Raw genomic sequence first — 20,319 nt, 5'->3', positions numbered from 1 at the left:
AGTGACAAACAACGGTCCTCTTTCGTAGTTGTGGATCTTGGTCTACTTATTCAAATTCTTCTCGATATAGATCTAAATTCCCGAAATCGATTTCACAAACTGCATACGACTTTGGCAATTTATTGGGATCTGTAGCCATATGCCCTGTGATTTTGCTGCTTCCAATCTATTGATTATTCTCCATCTATTCATTTCATCCATACTTTCGTGGCTACTCATTTCACCTGATACATCATAAAATTTACGCAACCTTTGCGAGAAAAACAGCGAGTGCCATGAAGGAGTAGGAGCACACAAGTCGCCGAAAACAACCTTGTCCGCTTACAGCCCCGAAGACCAACACTTGTACACTTACGTATTCGACTTTTAATATTTACATAATTCTTCGATGTCATAATTATTGCCTTTGTTTCAATACTTCTCGTAAAAATAGTCATAATTTGCAAATTCTTTTAATTTTGCACACGCGCGTATAAAATATTAATGTGTATATTCATGTACGCTCATATTAATATTAAATTAAAAAGTATTTTTGCAGTCGGTATATTATAAATCATAGGCTACTAGAAACTTAGTTTAGTAGAATATAATAATTTTGGCTTCATGCTTTGGGAGAGCAAAATCTTTTGAATAATTCGTACTCTCAGAGAGGAGCAACGTAATTTGCTGTTATCGGACATACGCTAAAGATCTTATGCTTCATCCTCAGGCAAAAAAGTACTCTCGATGTTCCCGATCTTTATTTGTAAACACAAAGCCTTGTGACTTACTGAATTCAGTATCATCTGTTCGAATCTCTTGCATTAAAAATATGAATAGCGGTTTGAGATGTAGTTTGCATTTAATATTTGTTTTAAAATTTAGCTGAAATCGAAAGTTCTACTTCTCGATTGCGAAAACTAATTATTACTCTACTTTGAGATAAAAATCATAGCATTGATATATGGAATTTTTGTTCAATAATCATCTGCTTGTGTAAATAGTTAACAAGCGCTTATTCAATAATTCTAAAACAAATTACTATGCTACTAACTGTATCTGAAAGTAATTTTGTTATGAAAGAAAGCTCAGGAAATGATCTGTGCCTTGGAAATTATTCATCTTCGCCGTTGTCTGGCATTTCAGCCAAACTTTAATCAGTTCAATAATTTCAAAACAGCTTAGCACGGCTCGATGGTCTAGGGGTATGATTCTCGCTTTGGGTGCGAGAGGTCCCGGGTTCAAATCCCGGTCGAGCCCATACTTTTTTTAATTTTATCTCTGAGACTGAAATAGTTTTTTGCCTTTCATTTGGTTATTATAAAATACACTTCAAAGAGTACGAGGGATGTGTAAGGATGCCTTCGGGGAGTATTTTACTTTGTATACCTATGAAGATAGGTTTTAGAGCACGCGATAATAGAGTATTCATGCTTTATAAAGGGAGTTGTGGAGAAAAATGAAAGCCATCGACTCTATATTTAATAAAAGGTCGTTCGGATAAGGCAATTAACAACGACGCATATTTGCCTGAATGAAAATGGTAGTTACGTGAATTAGGGATGTTTTTAAAAAATGAAACGAAGATTTTATATTATAGAGGACGTGTTTATTGCTTCTCAATCTCTGAAATTTTCAATCAGAAAGCAGGCTGATTAATTTTGAAATATAAGTCAAAGATCTTATATTTTGCAAAAGAGCAACACACTCATATCCGGCTATGTAAGAATGCGTTTGAAAAACAAATGAAAAGAATTTTATTTCGCTCCATGGCAATGCATAGCTATTTAATCGCTAATTTCAGCTAAGATTAGCTCGATGATAAGAGATTCATTAAATCTGAAAGTTAAATAAGAGACTCTATGTTTTGGTAAGTTGCTACACTGCGCGAATGTGCTGTGTGCAAATGCACTCGAATGTTGAATGGAAGCCGTTATGTTTCCTGCAGTAGTAGTAGCGGTTGTTAAACGGCGACGGTTGTTAAAATACGCACATGCCGTAATTTTTATTATATATTTCCGCGCATGACGCAATATTGACTATAATAATAATCACAATATCAATAACAATAATCATATGTGTTCTAAGGAACTTTTTCAGAGAGAAAATCGGCAAATCAAGCTTCGATATCGTGGTTCGGTGGTCTAGGGGTATGATTCTCGCTTAGGGTGCGAGAGGTCCCGGGTTCAAATCCCGGCCGAGCCCAGTTTTGGAAGATTCATTTATGAACATTTCGCATTTGCAAAGATTAATTTGAATTTTGTTCGTCATTTTCATAAACTTTTAATCATTTTTCTCGTTATAAGTTAACGAAAAAATTCACTTCAAAATTTAGTATTGATTTAACTAAATATTTTGCGTGCGCACATTTCATTTCTATAATTTCTTGATTTTTCCTTATGACAGAAGTATATTCTATTTTGTACTATTTATGTAATAATGAATTAATTTATTTTTATATTAATTCTTCAATTATTTTAAAATGATATATATATTTATATATCTGTGTATATGCTTATATGTATACCTGAAATATTGTGCTGGATTAAAAGAATTTGCACTATTCTGAAAATCTAGTGAAATTTGATTTTAATCAAATTAGGTACGAATACACACTTATAAACGAGAAAGTGATGTACCGCTTCAAAGTTATTTTTTAAGCGCATGATTTTCAGTAAAGTTCATAATGCAGAGCTGTCCAAGACCAACCTTATTATATATATCTGAAAACGATTTTAAGATGTGTATAGTCCTGTCTGACAATCGGATAGGTAGGGCAGCGTAATTCCATATTGGAAAGGAAGTAACCACTCCTGCTGCAAGGCACTTTTGAACTTCGAGATCGTCATCGGTGGGAATGGCGAGATGAAACCGCCCTCCTAACAGCATTCCAGACATGCTGCGTAATGTTGAGAAGATCTAGATGGCCATTCGATATTCCGATTATCTTTACCACCAACTAATCGTCGACCAGCTGAGCGCTATGTGGCAGACGTTGTTGTACATTAACTAGGAGCCAGCTTGAATATGAAGTGCCCACCTGAAAAATTCAACATAGGACACAAAGATGTCTTATACCTCGTAGAAGGTAAGATCCTTTTGTCAAACTCATGCAGGAATGCGCGGTAGTCCAACTTAATGTCTCCCCAAACCATTATACCTCCACCGCCGTAATGATCATTTCCCTTCAAGAGGGAGAGATCGTACCGTGTTCTAAGTACTCTCCAGACACAGGTACGTCGAGAATCCAGGCTGAATCTCGACACATCTGTAAAAAAGATGGTGTTCCACTGGAAGTTGTTCCAAGGTGCGTGATCGTTACACCGTGCTGAACGCCCTTCATTGTGCGCTGCAGAGATCGTGAACGCGAACGGCGGGTCTTTGGACAGACAGCTCTGACTTCTGGAGTCGTCGGGACACTATACACGGTGAAGCTCGGGTTCCATTGGCCGCATACAGCCAACGTAAGAGCTGTAAAGTTGTAGGAGTCCCGTGTCGCCGCGCTGAAAGTGACAAACAACGGTCCTCTTTCGTAGTTGTGGATCTTGGTCTACTTATTCAAATTCTTCTCGATATAGATCTAAATTCCCGAAATCGATTTCACAAACTGCATACGACTTTGGCAATTTATTGGGATCTGTAGCCATATGCCCTGTGATTTTGCTGCTTCCAATCTATTGATTATTCTCCATCTATTCATTTCATCCATACTTTCGTGGCTACTCATTTCACCTGATACATCATAAAATTTACGCAACCTTTGCGAGAAAAACAGCGAGTGCCATGAAGGAGTAGGAGCACACAAGTCGCCGAAAACAACCTTGTCCGCTTACAGCCCCGAAGACCAACACTTGTACACTTACGTATTCGACTTTTAATATTTACATAATTCTTCGATGTCATAATTATTGCCTTTGTTTCAATACTTCTCGTAAAAATAGTCATAATTTGCAAATTCTTTTAATTTTGCACACGCGCGTATAAAATATTAATGTGTATATTCATGTACGCTCATATTAATATTAAATTAAAAAGTATTTTTGCAGTCGGTATATTATAAATCATAGGCTACTAGAAACTTAGTTTAGTAGAATATAATAATTTTGGCTTCATGCTTTGGGAGAGCAAAATCTTTTGAATAATTCGTACTCTCAGAGAGGAGCAACGTAATTTGCTGTTATCGGACATACGCTAAAGATCTTATGCTTCATCCTCAGGCAAAAAAGTACTCTCGATGTTCCCGATCTTTATTTGTAAACACAAAGCCTTGTGACTTACTGAATTCAGTATCATCTGTTCGAATCTCTTGCATTAAAAATATGAATAGCGGTTTGAGATGTAGTTTGCATTTAATATTTGTTTTAAAATTTAGCTGAAATCGAAAGTTCTACTTCTCGATTGCGAAAACTAATTATTACTCTACTTTGAGATAAAAATCATAGCATTGATATATGGAATTTTTGTTCAATAATCATCTGCTTGTGTAAATAGTTAACAAGCGCTTATTCAATAATTCTAAAACAAATTACTATGCTACTAACTGTATCTGAAAGTAATTTTGTTATGAAAGAAAGCTCAGGAAATGATCTGTGCCTTGGAAATTATTCATCTTCGCCGTTGTCTGGCATTTCAGCCAAACTTTAATCAGTTCAATAATTTCAAAACAGCTTAGCACGGCTCGATGGTCTAGGGGTATGATTCTCGCTTTGGGTGCGAGAGGTCCCGGGTTCAAATCCCGGTCGAGCCCATACTTTTTTTAATTTTATCTCTGAGACTGAAATAGTTTTTTGGCTTTCATTTGGTTATTATAAAATACACTTCAAAGAGTACGAGGGATGTGTAAGGATGCCTTCGGGGAGTATTTTACTTTGTATACCTATGAAGATAGGTTTTAGAGCACGCGATAATAGAGTATTCATGCTTTATAAAGGGAGTTGTGGAGAAAAATGAAAGCCATCGACTCTATATTTAATAAAAGGTCGTTCGGATAAGGCAATTAACAACGACGCATATTTGCCTGAATGAAAATGGTAGTTACGTGAATTAGGGATGTTTTTAAAAAATGAAACGAAGATTTTATATTATAGAGGACGTGTTTATTGCTTCTCAATCTCTGAAATTTTCAATCAGAAAGCAGGCTGATTAATTTTGAAATATAAGTCAAAGATCTTATATTTTGCAAAAGAGCAACACACTCATATCCGGCTATGTAAGAATGCGTTTGAAAAACAAATGAAAAGAATTTTATTTCGCTCCATGGCAATGCATAGCTATTTAATCGCTAATTTCAGCTAAGATTAGCTCGATGATAAGAGATTCATTAAATCTGAAAGTTAAATAAGAGACTCTATGTTTTGGTAAGTTGCTACACTGCGCGAATGTGCTGTGTGCAAATGCACTCGAATGTTGAATGGAAGCCGTTATGTTTCCTGCAGTAGTAGTAGCGGTTGTTAAACGGCGACGGTTGTTAAAATACGCACATGCCGTAATTTTTATTATATATTTCCGCGCATGACGCAATATTGACTATAATAATAATCACAATATCAATAACAATAATCATATGTGTTCTAAAGAACTTTTTCAGAGAGAAAATCGGCAAATCAAGCTTCGATATCGTGGTTCGGTGGTCTAGGGGTATGATTCTCGCTTAGGGTGCGAGAGGTCCGGGGTTCAAATCCCGGCCGAGCCCAGTTTTGGAAGATTCATTTATGAACATTTCGCATTTGCAAAGATTAATTTGAATTTTGTTCGTCATTTTCATAAACTTTTAATCATTTTTCTCGTTATAAGTTAACGAAAAAATTCACTTCAAAATTTAGTATTGATTTAACTAAATATTTTGCGTGCGCACATTTCATTTCTATAATTTCTTGATTTTTCCTTATGACAGAAGTATATTCTATTTTGTACTATTTATGTAATAATGAATTAATTTATTTTTATATTAATTCTTCAATTATTTTAAAATGATATATATATTTATATATCTGTGTATATGCTTATATGTATACCTGAAATATTGTGCTGGATTAAAAGAATTTGCACTATTCTGAAAATCTAGTGAAATTTGATTTTAATCAAATTAGGTACGAATACACACTTATAAACGAGAAAGTGATGTACCGCTTCAAAGTTATTTTTTAAGCGCATGATTTTCAGTAAAGTTCATAATGCAGAGCTGTCCAAGACCAACCTTATTATATATATCTGAAAACGATTTTAAGATGTGTATAGTCCTGTCTGACAATCGGATAGGTAGGGCAGCGTAACTCCATATTGGAAAGGAAGTAACCACTCCTGCTGCAAGGCACTTTTGAACTTCGAGATCGTCATCGGTGGGAATGGCGAGATGAAACCGCCCTCCTAACAGCATTCCAGACATGCTGCGTAATGTTGAGAAGATCTAGATGGCCATTCGATATTCCGATTATTTTTACCACCAACTAATCGTCGACCAGCTGAGCGCTATGTGGCAGACGTTCTTGTACATTAACTAGGAGCCAGCTCGAATATGAAGTGCCCACCTGAAAAATTCAACATAGGACACAAAGATGTCTTATACCTCGTAGAAGGTAAGATCCTTTTGTCAAACTCATGCAGGAATGCGCGGTAGTCCAACTTAATGTCTCCCCAAACCATTATACCTCCACCGCCGTAATGATCATTTCCCTTCAAGAGGGAGAGATCGTACCGTGTTCTAAGTACTCTCCAGACACAGGTACGTCGAGAATCCAGGCTGAATCTCGACACATCTGTAAAAAAGATGGTGTTCCACTGGAAGTTGTGCCAAGGTGCGTGATCGTTACACCGTGCTGAACGCCCTTCATTGTGCGCTGCAGAGATCGTGAACGCGAACGGCGGGTCTTTGGACAGACAGCTCTGACTTCTGGAGTCGTCGGGACACTATACACGGTGAAGCTCGGGTTCCATTGGCCGCATACAGCCAACGTAAGAGCTGTAAAGTTGTAGGAGTCCCGTGTCGCCGCGCTGAAAGTGACAAACAACGGTCCTCTTTCGTAGTTGTGGATCTTGGTCTACTTATTCAAATTCTTCTCGATATAGATCTAAATTCCCGAAATCGATTTCACAAACTGCATACGACTTTGGCAATTTATTGGGATCTGTAGCCATATGCCCTGTGATTTTGCTGCTTCCAATCTATTGATTATTCTCCATCTATTCATTTCATCCATACTTTCGTGGCTACTCATTTCACCTGATACATCATAAAATTTACGCAACCTTTGCGAGAAAAACAGCGAGTGCCATGAAGGAGTAGGAGCACACAAGTCGCCGAAAACAACCTTGTCCGCTTACAGCCCCGAAGACCAACACTTGTACACTTACGTATTCGACTTTTAATATTTACATAATTCTTCGATGTCATAATTATTGCCTTTGTTTCAATACTTCTCGTAAAAATAGTCATAATTTGCAAATTCTTTTAATTTTGCACACGCGCGTATAAAATATTAATGTGTATATTCATGTACGCTCATATTAATATTAAATTAAAAAGTATTTTTGCAGTCGGTATATTATAAATCATAGGCTACTAGAAACTTAGTTTAGTAGAATATAATAATTTTGGCTTCATGCTTTGGGAGAGCAAAATCTTTTGAATAATTCGTACTCTCAGAGAGGAGCAACGTAATTTGCTGTTATCGGACATACGCTAAAGATCTTATGCTTCATCCTCAGGCAAAAAAGTACTCTCGATGTTCCCGATCTTTATTTGTAAACACAAAGCCTTGTGACTTACTGAATTCAGTATCATCTGTTCGAATCTCTTGCATTAAAAATATGAATAGCGGTTTGAGATGTAGTTTGCATTTAATATTTGTTTTAAAATTTAGCTGAAATCGAAAGTTCTACTTCTCGATTGCGAAAACTAATTATTACTCTACTTTGAGATAAAAATCATAGCATTGATATATGGAATTTTTGTTCAATAATCATCTGCTTGTGTAAATAGTTAACAAGCGCTTATTCAATAATTCTAAAACAAATTACTATGCTACTAACTGTATCTGAAAGTAATTTTGTTATGAAAGAAAGCTCAGGAAATGATCTGTGCCTTGGAAATTATTCATCTTCGCCGTTGTCTGGCATTTCAGCCAAACTTTAATCAGTTCAATAATTTCAAAACAGCTTAGCACGGCTCGATGGTCTAGGGGTATGATTCTCGCTTTGGGTGCGAGAGGTCCCGGGTTCAAATCCCGGTCGAGCCCATACTTTTTTTAATTTTATCTCTGAGACTGAAATAGTTTTTTGGCTTTCATTTGGTTATTATAAAATACACTTCAAAGAGTACGAGGGATGTGTAAGGATGCCTTCGGGGAGTATTTTACTTTGTATACCTATGAAGATAGGTTTTAGAGCACGCGATAATAGAGTATTCATGCTTTATAAAGGGAGTTGTGGAGAAAAAATGAAAGCCATCGACTCTATATTTAATAAAAGGTCGTTCGGATAAGGCAATTAACAACGACGCATATTTGCCTGAATGAAAATGGTAGTTACGTGAATTAGGGATGTTTTTAAAAAATGAAACGAAGATTTTATATTATAGAGGACGTGTTTATTGCTTCTCAATCTCTGAAATTTTCAATCAGAAAGCAGGCTGATTAATTTTGAAATATAAGTCAAAGATCTTATATTTTGCAAAAGAGCAACACACTCATATCCGGCTATGTAAGAATGCGTTTGAAAAACAAATGAAAAGAATTTTATTTCGCTCCATGGCAATGCATAGCTATTTAATCGCTAATTTCAGCTAAGATTAGCTCGATGATAAGAGATTCATTAAATCTGAAAGTTAAATAAGAGACTCTATGTTTTGGTAAGTTGCTACACTGCGCGAATGTGCTGTGTGCAAATGCACTCGAATGTTGAATGGAAGCCGTTATGTTTCCTGCAGTAGTAGTAGCGGTTGTTAAACGGCGACGGTTGTTAAAATACGCACATGCCGTAATTTTTATTATATATTTCCGCGCATGACGCAATATTGACTATAATAATAATCACAATATCAATAACAATAATCATATGTGTTCTAAAGAACTTTTTCAGAGAGAAAATCGGCAAATCAAGCTTCGATATCGTGGTTCGGTGGTCTAGGGGTATGATTCTCGCTTAGGGTGCGAGAGGTCCCGGGTTCAAATCCCGGCCGAGCCCAGTTTTGGAAGATTCATTTATGAACATTTCGCATTTGCAAAGATTAATTTGAATTTTGTTCGTCATTTTCATAAACTTTTAATCATTTTTCTCGTTATAAGTTAACGAAAAAATTCACTTCAAAATTTAGTATTGATTTAACTAAATATTTTGCGTGCGCACATTTCATTTCTATAATTTCTTGATTTTTCCTTATGACAGAAGTATATTCTATTTTGTACTATTTATGTAATAATGAATTAATTTATTTTTATATTAATTCTTCAATTATTTTAAAATGATATATATATTTATATATCTGTGTATATGCTTATATGTATACCTGAAATATTGTGCTGGATTAAAAGAATTTGCACTATTCTGAAAATCTAGTGAAATTTGATTTTAATCAAATTAGGTACGAATACACACTTATAAACGAGAAAGTGATGTACCGCTTCAAAGTTATTTTTTAAGCGCATGATTTTCAGTAAAGTTCATAATGCAGAGCTGTCCAAGACCAACCTTATTATATATATCTGAAAACGATTTTAAGATGTGTATAGTCCTGTCTGACAATCGGATAGGTAGGGCAGCGTAACTCCATATTGGAAAGGAAGTAACCACTCCTGCTGCAAGGCACTTTTGAACTTCGAGATCGTCATCGGTGGGAATGGCGAGATGAAACCGCCCTCCTAACAGCATTCCAGACATGCTGCGTAATGTTGAGAAGATCTAGATGGCCATTCGATATTCCGATTATTTTTACCACCAACTAATCGTCGACCAGCTGAGCGCTATGTGGCAGACGTTCTTGTACATTAACTAGGAGCCAGCTCGAATATGAAGTGCCCACCTGAAAAATTCAACATAGGACACAAAGATGTCTTATACCTCGTAGAAGGTAAGATCCTTTTGTCAAACTCATGCAGGAATGCGCGGTAGTCCAACTTAATGTCTCCCCAAACCATTATACCTCCACCGCCGTAATGATCATTTCCCTTCAAGAGGGAGAGATCGTACCGTGTTCTAAGTACTCTCCAGACACAGGTACGTCGAGAATCCAGGCTGAATCTCGACACATCTGTAAAAAAGATGGTGTTCCACTGGAAGTTGTGCCAAGGTGCGTGATCGTTACACCGTGCTGAACGCCCTTCATTGTGCGCTGCAGAGATCGTGAACGCGAACGGCGGGTCTTTGGACAGACAGCTCTGACTTCTGGAGTCGTCGGGACACTATACACGGTGAAGCTCGGGTTCCATTGGCCGCATACAGCCAACGTAAGAGCTGTAAAGTTGTAGGAGTCCCGTGTCGCCGCGCTGAAAGTGACAAACAACGGTCCTCTTTCGTAGTTGTGGATCTTGGTCTACTTATTCAAATTCTTCTCGATATAGATCTAAATTCCCGAAATCGATTTCACAAACTGCATACGACTTTGGCAATTTATTGGGATCTGTAGCCATATGCCCTGTGATTTTGCTGCTTCCAATCTATTGATTATTCTCCATCTATTCATTTCATCCATACTTTCGTGGCTACTCATTTCACCTGATACATCATAAAATTTACGCAACCTTTGCGAGAAAAACAGCGAGTGCCATGAAGGAGTAGGAGCACACAAGTCGCCGAAAACAACCTTGTCCGCTTACAGCCCCGAAGACCAACACTTGTACACTTACGTATTCGACTCTTAATATTTACATAATTCTTCGATGTCATAATTATTGCCTTTGTTTCAATCCTTCTCGTAAAAATAGTCATAATTTGCAAATTCTTTTAATTTTGCACACGCGCGTATAAAATATTAATGTGTATATTCATGTACGCTCATATTAATATTAAATTAAAAAGTATTTTTGCAGTCGGTATATTATAAATCATAGGCTACTAGAAACTTAGTTTAGTAGAATATAATAATTTTGGCTTCATGCTTTGGGAGAGCAAAATCTTTTGAATAATTCGTACTCTCAGAGAGGAGCAACGTAATTTGGTGTTATCGGACATACGCTAAAGATCTTATGCTTCATCCTCAGGCAAAAAAGTACTCTCGATGTTCCCGATCTTTATTTGTAAACACAAAGCATTGTGACTTACTGAATTCAGTATCATCTGTTCGAATCTCTTGCATTAAAAATATGAATAGCGGTTTGAGATGTAGTTTGCATTTAATATTTGTTTTAAAATTTAGCTGAAATCGAAAGTTCTACTTCTCGATTGCGAAAACTAATTATTACTCTACTGTGAGATAAAAATCATAGCATTGATATATGGAATTTTTGTTCAATAATCATCTGCTTGTGTAAATAGTTAACAAGCGCTTATTCAATAATCCTAAAACAAATTACTATGCTACTAACTGTATCTGAAAGTAATTTTGTTATGAAAGAAAGCTCAGGAAATGATCTGTGCTTTGGAAATTATTCATCTTCGCCGGTGTCTGGCATTTCAGCCAAACTTTAATCAGTTCAATAATTTCAAAATAGCTTAGCACGGCTCGATGGTCTAGGGGTATGATTCTCGCTTTGGGTGCGAGAGGTCCCGGGTTCAAATCCCGGTCGAGCCCATGCTTTTTTTAATTTTATCTCTGAGACTGAAATAGTTTTTTGGCTTTCATTTGGTTATTATAAAATACACTTCAAAGAGTACGAGGGATGTGTTAGGATGCCTCCGGGGAGTATTTTACTTTGTATACCTATGAAGATAGGTTTTAGAGCACGCGATAATAGAGTATTCATGCTTTATAAAGGGAGTCGTGGAGAAAAAATGAAAGCCATGGACTGTATATTTAATAAAAGGTCGTTCGGATATGCAATTAACAACGAGGCATATTTGCCTGAATGAAAATGGTAGTTACGTGAATTAGGAATGTTTTTAAAAAATGAAACGAAGATTTATATTATAGAGGACGTGTTTATTGCTTCTCAATCTCTGAAATTTTCAATCAGAAAGCAGGCTGATTAATTTTGAAATATAAGTCAAAGATCTTATATTTTGCAAAAGAGCAACACACTCATATCCGGCTATGTAAGAATGCGTTTGAAAAACAAATGAAAAGAATTTTATTTCGCTCCATGGCAATGCATAGCTATTTAATCGCTAATTTCAGCTAAAATTAGCTCGATGATAAGAGATTCATTAAATCTGAAAGTTAAATAAGAGACTCTATGTTTTGGTAAGTTTCTACACTGCGCGAATGTGCTGTGTGCAAATGCACTCGAATGTTGAATGGAAGCCGTTATGTTTCCTGCAGTAGTAGTAGCGGTTGTTAAACGGCGACGCTAAAGTAGTAGTAGTAGTAGCGGTTGTTAAACGGCGACGGTTGTTAAAATACGCACATGCCGTAATTTTTATTATATATTTCCGCGCATGACGCAATATTGACTATAATAATAATCACAATATCAATAACAATAATCATATGTGTTCTAAGGAACTTTTTCAGAGAGAAAATCGGCAAATCAAGCTTCTATGTCGTGGTTCGGTGGTCTAGGGGTATGATTCTCGCTTAGGGTGGAAGAGGTCCCGGGTTCAAATCCCGGCCGAGCCCAGCTTTGGAGAATTCATTTATGAACATTTCGCATTTGCAAATATTAAATTGAATTTTGTTCGTCATTTTAATAAACTTTTAATCATTTTTCTCGTTATAAGTTAACGGAACAATTCACTTCAAAATTTAGTATTGATTTAACTAAATATTTTGCGTGCGCACATTTCATTTCTATAATTTCTTGATTTTTCCTTATGACAGAAGTATATTCTATTTTGCACTATTTATGTAATAATGAATTAATTTATTTTTATATTAATTCTTCAATTATTTTAAAATGATATATATATTTATATATCTGTGTATATGCTTATATGTATACCTGAAATATTAACGGTTACGTAAGATCGCATGATTAATCTGAATGACGCAATGCAGATACGTTATTACGATTTTAGAATAGAGAGGAAGAATTAATGTTTATAGTTATATTATAATTCTGATTCATACATTTTTATCTTACATATATATTTATATATCTGTGTATATGATTATATGTATACATGAAATATTGTGCTGGGTTTTCTCGTTATAAGTTAACGGAATAATTCACTTCAAATTTAGTATTGATTTAACTAAATATCAATATTTTGCGTGCGCACATTTCATTTCTATAATTTCTTGATTTTCCCTTATGACAGAAGTATATTCCATTTTGCACTATTTATGTAATAATGAATTAATTTATTTTTATATTAATTCTTCAATTATTTTAAAATGATATATATATGTCATATTAAAAACAAAAGGAAATGACGGAACACTGTAGATGCGTGATGAGACCCATACTGAAGAAGAATTTGATTGCGTAGTATGCTAGTAATGCTAACTTGGTAACATCTAAAGAACTTGGCAGTCGAGGCAGTTTTAGTTCCATTTTTATTTCCAATTGATATTTGTGGCCACAATCACTTGGCACTCTAGTCGTGCCTTTCCACAGAAGATTTACATTTTTGATATTGTTGGGCTAGAAAGCAAGCCAGCGAAATCACATCTTAGCACAGTAGTGAGCAAAAGCTGAAGTGCGTAGTTATGGAAGCACGCGAAGAGAAAAGTTTTGGTTTACAATTCAGTGATTGGTTGTCAAGAGGCATCTGGTATTAACGGTTACGTAAGATCGCATGATTAATCTGAATGACGCAATGCAGATACGTTATTACGATTTTAGAATAGAGAGGAAGAATTAATGTTTATAGTTATATTATAATTCTGATTCATACATTTTTATCTTACATATTCCCCCCTTCAAAAAAGAAAAAGAGTAGCGACAGAGAAGCCTTTTTAAAGAGAGAGTTAAAGCACTAGCAAATTAAAAAAAAATATAAATAAATAATAAAATTTTGATCCTGTAAAGTATTATTTATAAATATCAATTTTTTTAAAATAGATTCTTAATTTTTAGAGTCCTATTGAATTTTTCAACATTTCAGTCCAAAAGTCTTTTTGTTTGAGAGTTCACATAATCATAATTTTTCAGGGAAGGTTCTTGTTATCGCAGAATATCACAAAATAAACTTTTACATAATCATTACTTATAATTTAATGTAATGCACATAAATATTTATGATATTAATTTTCATATTGATAAATTATATTTTAATACCATAAATATATTAGGAGTAACTGTTTCAGAAATTATGGTTTCACCGTTATTATCTTTCATCTACAATTCCTTATTTTACCAAACTAGAGAGCCTCGCAATACTAAACAAACATATCCATCAATAGGGCTGTCCTCTTGAGCTAACCTGTGTGTTCTCTGCACTGGTGGCCAGGGTGCCTAGGCAGTTACTTGAAAAGACCTCCGTTCCTTGCATTAAGGTAACTGGCCTTTGAGAACTGCATTAATACATTCCATAATATAACAATATTAATAATAATAATAATATAAAAAATTTACATGCATTCATAAAATGAGAGCCTCCAACATTATCTTGCATGAAGAGGGTAAAAGGAACAACTATACAGAGGTAATTACAGGCCTCTGTTGAAGGAACCAGTACTCCCTCGACATACACTATAGTTAACATACAATCACCCATAAATTTTAACATGCATTTACCATAATTTCATATTACGTATCTGTAATAATTTCACTTATTTTTTACACCTACTTCATTTTTAGAATAATTATAAATTTGGTATTCAAAATTCTCAACAAAATTTCAAAAACATAAAAACTTATCTTAATATCCTTCCCTATGAATAATTTAAATAGCTTAAAATTAATTACTTAATTTGCTCACACGTAATTATGAAAAATTAGAAAAATTAATGAACAAGAATTTCAGATTTTCTCAAAACAAATTGCAGAAAATTTTAACCAAAGTTGAAATGAAAACTATAGAATCCTCAGCATATTAAATGATTTAGTTCCTGAGTTAGATTCACACGAATGTAACAATTTTTGAACTGTTGAAAAAGCAGAAGCGCAAGCAAATAATTTTCTGTCGCACATACTTGCAAACACTTAACTCAGATCGACCTTGAACCCACTGTAATGCTTAATTCCTAAAAGGTAATTCACTGATGATTTCCTATTCACTAGGCATTCCAACTTCTCAATTTATCGAGATATTACTTTCAATCTGTAAACACTATGCGTGATTATTTTTTTGAAGCACTTGCAAAACACCACAGCAGAAGTATGATCTAATATTTTTTAAACACTGAAAAAACAAATTTGATGATTCACTTCTTTCACATTATCTTGGATTTATCACAAAACGATGATTTGAAGAGCTGAATTAAATTTTCCATTGAGGTTTCAGGCTGCAGGAAACTATCCTGCTGGCTTAATTGTCATAATAAAAGCACAAGGAAAAAACGGAACACTGTCGATGCGTGCTTATATCCATATTGAAGAAGGATTTGATTGCGTAGTATGCTAGTAATGCTAACTTGGTAACATCTAAAGAACTTGGCAGTCGAGGCAGTTTTAATTCCATTTTTATTTCCAATTGATATTTGTGGCCACAATCACTTGACACTCTAGTCGTGCCTTTCCACAGACGATTTACATTTTTGATATTGTTGGGCTAGAAAGCAAGCCAGCGAAATCACATCTTAGCACAGTAGCGAGCAAAAGCTGAAGTGCGTAGTTATGGAAGCACGCGAAGAGAAAAGTTTTGGTTTACAATTCAGTGATTGGTTGTCAAGAGGCATCTGGTATTAACGGTTACGTAAGATTGCATGATTAATCTGAATGACGCAATGCAGATACGTTATTACGATTTTAGAATAGAGAGGAAGAATTAATGTTTATAGTTATATTATAATTCTGATTCATACATTTTTATCTTACATATATATTTATATATCTGTGTATATGATTATATGTATACCTGAAATATTGTGCTGGGTTAAAAGAATTTGCACTATTCTGAAAATCTAGTGAAATTTGATTTTAATCAAATTTGGTACGAATACACACTTATAAACGAGAAAGTGATGTACCGCTTCAAAGTTATTTTTTAAGCGCATGATTTTCAGTAAAGTTCATAACGCAGAGCTGTCCAAGACCAACCTTATTATATATATCTGAAAACGATTTTAAGATGCGTATATTCCTCTCTGACAATCGGATAGCTAGAGCAGCGTAACTCCATTTTGGAAAGGAAGTAACCACTCCTGCTGCAAGGCACTTTTGAACTTCGAGATCATCATCGGTGGGAATGGCGAGATGAAACCGCCCTCCTAACAGCATTCCAGACATGCTGCGTAATGTTGAGAAGATCTAGATGGCCATTCGATATTCCGAATATCTTTACCACCAACTAATCGTCGACCAGCTGAGTGCTATGTGGCAGACGTTGTTGTACCTTAACTAGGAGCCCAGGTCGAATATGAAGTGCTCACCTGAAAAGTTCAACATAGGACACAAAGATGTCTTATACTTCGTAGAAGGCAAGATGCTTTTGTCAAACTCATGCGGGAAGCCTCCCCAAACCATTACACCTCCACCGCGTAATGATCATTTCCCTTAAAGAGGGAGAGATGGTACCGTGTTCTAAGCACTCTCCAGACACAGGTACGCCGGGAATCCAGGCTGAATCTCGACACATCTGTAAAAAACACGGTGTTCCACTGGAAGTTGATCCAAGGTACGTGTTCGTTACACCATGCTAAACGCCCTTCATTGTGTGCTGCAGAGATCGTGAACGTGAACAGCGGGTCTTTGGGCAGACAGTTCTGACTTCTGGAGTCGTCGGGCAACTATACACGGTGAAGCTCGGGTTTCATTGGCAGCATACAGCCAACGTGAGAGTTAAAGGTTGTAGGAGTCCCGTGTCGCCGCGCTGAATGTGCCAAACAATAGCCCTCTTTGATAGTTGTGGATCTTGGTCTACTTATCCAAATTCTTCTCGATATAGATCTAGTTTCCCGAAATCGATTCCACAAACTGCATACGACTTTGGCAATTTATTGGGATCTGTAGCCATATGCCCTCTGATTTTGCTGCTTCCAATCTATTGATTATTCTCCATCTATTCATTTCATCCATACTTTCGTGGCTACTCATTTCACCTGATACATCATAAAATTTACGCAACCTTTGCGAGAAACACAGCGAGTGCCATGAAGGAGTAGGAGCACACAAGTCGCCGAAAACAACCTTGTCCGCTTACAGCTCCGAGGACCAACACGTGTACACTTACGTATTCGACTCTTAATATTTACATAATTCTTCGATGTCATAATTATTGCCTTTGTTTCAATACTTCTCGTAAAAATAGTCATAATTTGCAAATTCTTTTAATTTTGCATACGCGCGTATAAAATATTAATGTGTGTATTCATGTACGCTCATATTAATATTAAATTAAAAAGTATTTTTGCAGTCGGTATATTATAAGTCATAGGCTACTAGAAACTTAGTTTAGTAGAATATAATAATTTTGGCTTAATGCTTTGGGAGAGCAAATGTAGAGCAACATCTTTTGAATAATTCGTACTCTCAGAGAGGAGCAATGTAATTTGGTGTTATCGGACATACGCTAAAGATCTTATGCTTCATCCTCAGGCAAAAAAGTACTCTCGATGTTCCCGATCTTTATTTGTAAACACAAAGCATTGTGACTTACTGAATTCAGTAAAATCTGTTCGAATCTCTTGCATTAAAAATATGAATAGCGGTTTGAGATGTAGTTTGCATTTAATATTTGTTTTAAAATTTAGCTGAAATCGAAAGTTCTACTTCTCGATCGCGAAAACTAATTATTACTCTACTTAGAGATAAAAATCATAGCATTGAAATAATGCAATTTTTGTTCAATAATCATCTGCTTGTGTAAATAGTTAACAAGCGCCTATTCAATAATCATAAAACAAAATACTATGCTACTAACTGTATCTGAAAGTAATTTTGTTATGAAAGAAAGCTCAGGAAATGATCTGTGCTTTGGAAATTATTCATCTTCGCCGTTGTCTGGCATTTCAGGCAAACTTTAATCAGTTCAATAACTTCAACATAGCTTAGCACGGCTCGATGGTCTAGGGGTATGATTCTGGCTTTGGGTGCGAGAGGTCCCGGGTTCAAATCCAGGTCGAGCCCATGCTTTTTTTAATTTTATCTCTGGGACTGAAACAGTTTTTTGGCTTTCATTTTGTTATTTTAAAATACCTTTCAAAGAGTACGAGGGATGTGTAAGGATGCCTTCGGGGAGTATTTTACTTTGTATACCTATGATGATAGGATTTGGAGCACGCGATAATAGAGCATTCATGCTTTATAAAGGGAGTCGTGGAGAAAAAATGAAAGCCATGGACTCTATATTTAATAAAAGGTCGTTCGGATAAGGCAATTAACAACGAGGCATATTTGCCTGAGGGAAAATGTTAGTTACGTGAATTAGGGATGTTTTTAAAAAGTGAAACAAAGATTTATATTATAAAGGACGTGTTTATTGCTTCTCAATCTCTGAAATTTTCAATCAGAAAGCAGGCTCATTAATTTTGAAATATAAGTCAAAGATCTTATATTTTGCAAAAGAGCAACACACTCATATCCGGCTATGTAAAAAAGCGTTTGAAAAACAAATGAAAAGAATTTTATTTCGCTCCATGGCAATGCATAGCTATTTAATCGCTAATTTCAGCTAAGATTAGCTCGATGATAAGAGATTCATTAAATCTGAAAGTTAAATAAGAGTATGTTTTGGTAAGTTGCAACACTGCGCGAATGTGCTGTGTGCAAATGCACTCGAATGTTGAATGGAAGCCGTTATGTTTCCTGCAGTAGTAGCAGCAGTTGTTAAACGGCGACGCTAAATTCTATCCGTTCTTCTCATCCATCAATTTTGCCACAACTTTACTTCATATGCTAAAGGAAAATAATATATTTCATTACGAAGTAAAAATATAACTGAGCAGACTTAAATAATTAAAATGTGTAGTTGAGAAAATTACCTGTGTCGGGAAAACCTACAAATATATCCGTAGTCAAAAGTTTAATTAGAGAGAAGGTGTAATAAAGCGTGAGAGTTTAAAATTACGTAAATAATTATCTAAGAGCATAATTCCAAAAAAGAACATACACACCCTACTCACATGTGAAATAAATAACTGTAGGAAAATACGCACATGCCGTAATTTTAATTATATATTTCCGCCCATGACGCAATATTGACTATAATAATAATCACAATATCAATAACAATAATCATATGTGTTCTAAGGAACCTTTTCAGAGAGAAAATCGGCAAATCAAGCTTCGACATCGTGGTTCGGTGGTCTAGGGGTATGATTCTCGCTTAGGGTGCGAGAGGCTCCGGGTTCAAATCCCGGCCGAGCCCAGTTTTGGAAAATTCATTTATGAACATTTCGCATTTGCAAAGATTAATTTGAATTTTGTTCGTCATTTTAAAAAACTTTTAATCATTTTTCTCGTTATAAGTTAACGGAACAATTCATTTCAAAATTTAGTATTGTTTTAACTAAATATCAATATTTTGCGTGCGCACATTTCATTTCTATAATTTCTTGATTTTTCCTTATGACAGAAGTATGTTCTATTTTGCACTATTTACGTAATAATGAATTAATTTATTTTTATATTAATTCTTCAATTATTTTAAAATGATATATATATATTTATATATCTGTGTATATGCTTATATGTATACCTGAAATATTGTGCTGGATTAAAAGAATTTGCACTATTCTGAAAATCTAGTGAAATTTGATTTTAATCAAATTTGGTACGAATACACACTTATAAACGAGAAAGTGATGTACCGCTTCAAAGTTATTTTTTAAGCGCATGATTTTCAGTAAAGTTCATAATGCAGAGCTGTCCAAAACCAACCTTATTATATATATCTGAAAACGATTTTAAGATGCGTATAGTCCTCTCTGACAATCGGATAGGTACGGCAGCGTAACTCCATATTGGAAAGGAAGTAACCACTCCTGCTGCAAGGTACTTTTGAACTTCGAGATCGTCATTGGTGGGAATGGCGAGATGAAACCGCCCTCCTAACAGCATTCGAGACATGCTGCGTAATGTTGAGAAGATCTAGATGGCCATTCGATATTCCGAATATCTTTACCACCAACTAATCGTTGACCAGCTGTGTGCTATGTAGCAGACGTTGTTGTACCTTAACTAGGAGCCCAGGTCGAATATGAAGTGC

At 35.4% G+C, this 20,319-nt stretch overlaps 9 non-coding genes across 9 annotated transcripts; all 9 read left to right on the top strand.

The window, feature by feature from the left end:
* Positions 1-1,167: 1,167 nt before the first annotated feature.
* Positions 1,168-1,239, top strand: TRNAP-UGG (transfer RNA proline (anticodon UGG)). Its single transcript has one exon. It is a non-coding gene; the product is annotated as a tRNA-Pro (tRNA).
* Positions 1,240-2,112: 873 nt separating this feature from the next.
* TRNAP-AGG (transfer RNA proline (anticodon AGG)) lies at positions 2,113-2,184 on the top strand. Its single transcript has one exon. It is a non-coding gene; the product is annotated as a tRNA-Pro (tRNA).
* Positions 2,185-4,654: 2,470 nt separating this feature from the next.
* Positions 4,655-4,726, top strand: TRNAP-UGG (transfer RNA proline (anticodon UGG)). Its single transcript has one exon. It is a non-coding gene; the product is annotated as a tRNA-Pro (tRNA).
* Positions 4,727-5,599: 873 nt separating this feature from the next.
* TRNAP-AGG (transfer RNA proline (anticodon AGG)) lies at positions 5,600-5,671 on the top strand. Its single transcript has one exon. It is a non-coding gene; the product is annotated as a tRNA-Pro (tRNA).
* A 2,470-nt stretch (positions 5,672-8,141) lies between these two features.
* Positions 8,142-8,213, top strand: TRNAP-UGG (transfer RNA proline (anticodon UGG)). The gene has a single exon. It is a non-coding gene; the product is annotated as a tRNA-Pro (tRNA).
* Positions 8,214-9,087: 874 nt separating this feature from the next.
* TRNAP-AGG (transfer RNA proline (anticodon AGG)) lies at positions 9,088-9,159 on the top strand. Its single transcript has one exon. It is a non-coding gene; the product is annotated as a tRNA-Pro (tRNA).
* Positions 9,160-11,629: 2,470 nt separating this feature from the next.
* Positions 11,630-11,701, top strand: TRNAP-UGG (transfer RNA proline (anticodon UGG)). The gene has a single exon. It is a non-coding gene; the product is annotated as a tRNA-Pro (tRNA).
* A 6,466-nt stretch (positions 11,702-18,167) lies between these two features.
* On the top strand, positions 18,168-18,239 carry TRNAP-UGG (transfer RNA proline (anticodon UGG)). Its single transcript has one exon. It is a non-coding gene; the product is annotated as a tRNA-Pro (tRNA).
* A 1,168-nt stretch (positions 18,240-19,407) lies between these two features.
* On the top strand, positions 19,408-19,479 carry TRNAP-AGG (transfer RNA proline (anticodon AGG)). The gene has a single exon. It is a non-coding gene; the product is annotated as a tRNA-Pro (tRNA).
* The last annotated feature ends 840 nt before the right edge of the window (positions 19,480-20,319 follow it).

Source organism: Stegodyphus dumicola, chromosome 2 (assembly GCF_044657685.1).
Source record: "Stegodyphus dumicola isolate Sdum_Otavi_A_Nest chromosome 2, ASM4465768v1".
NCBI classification, from domain to species: Eukaryota; Metazoa; Arthropoda; class Arachnida; order Araneae; family Eresidae; genus Stegodyphus; species Stegodyphus dumicola.
This window is presented reverse-complemented; position numbering and strand designations above follow the sequence as displayed.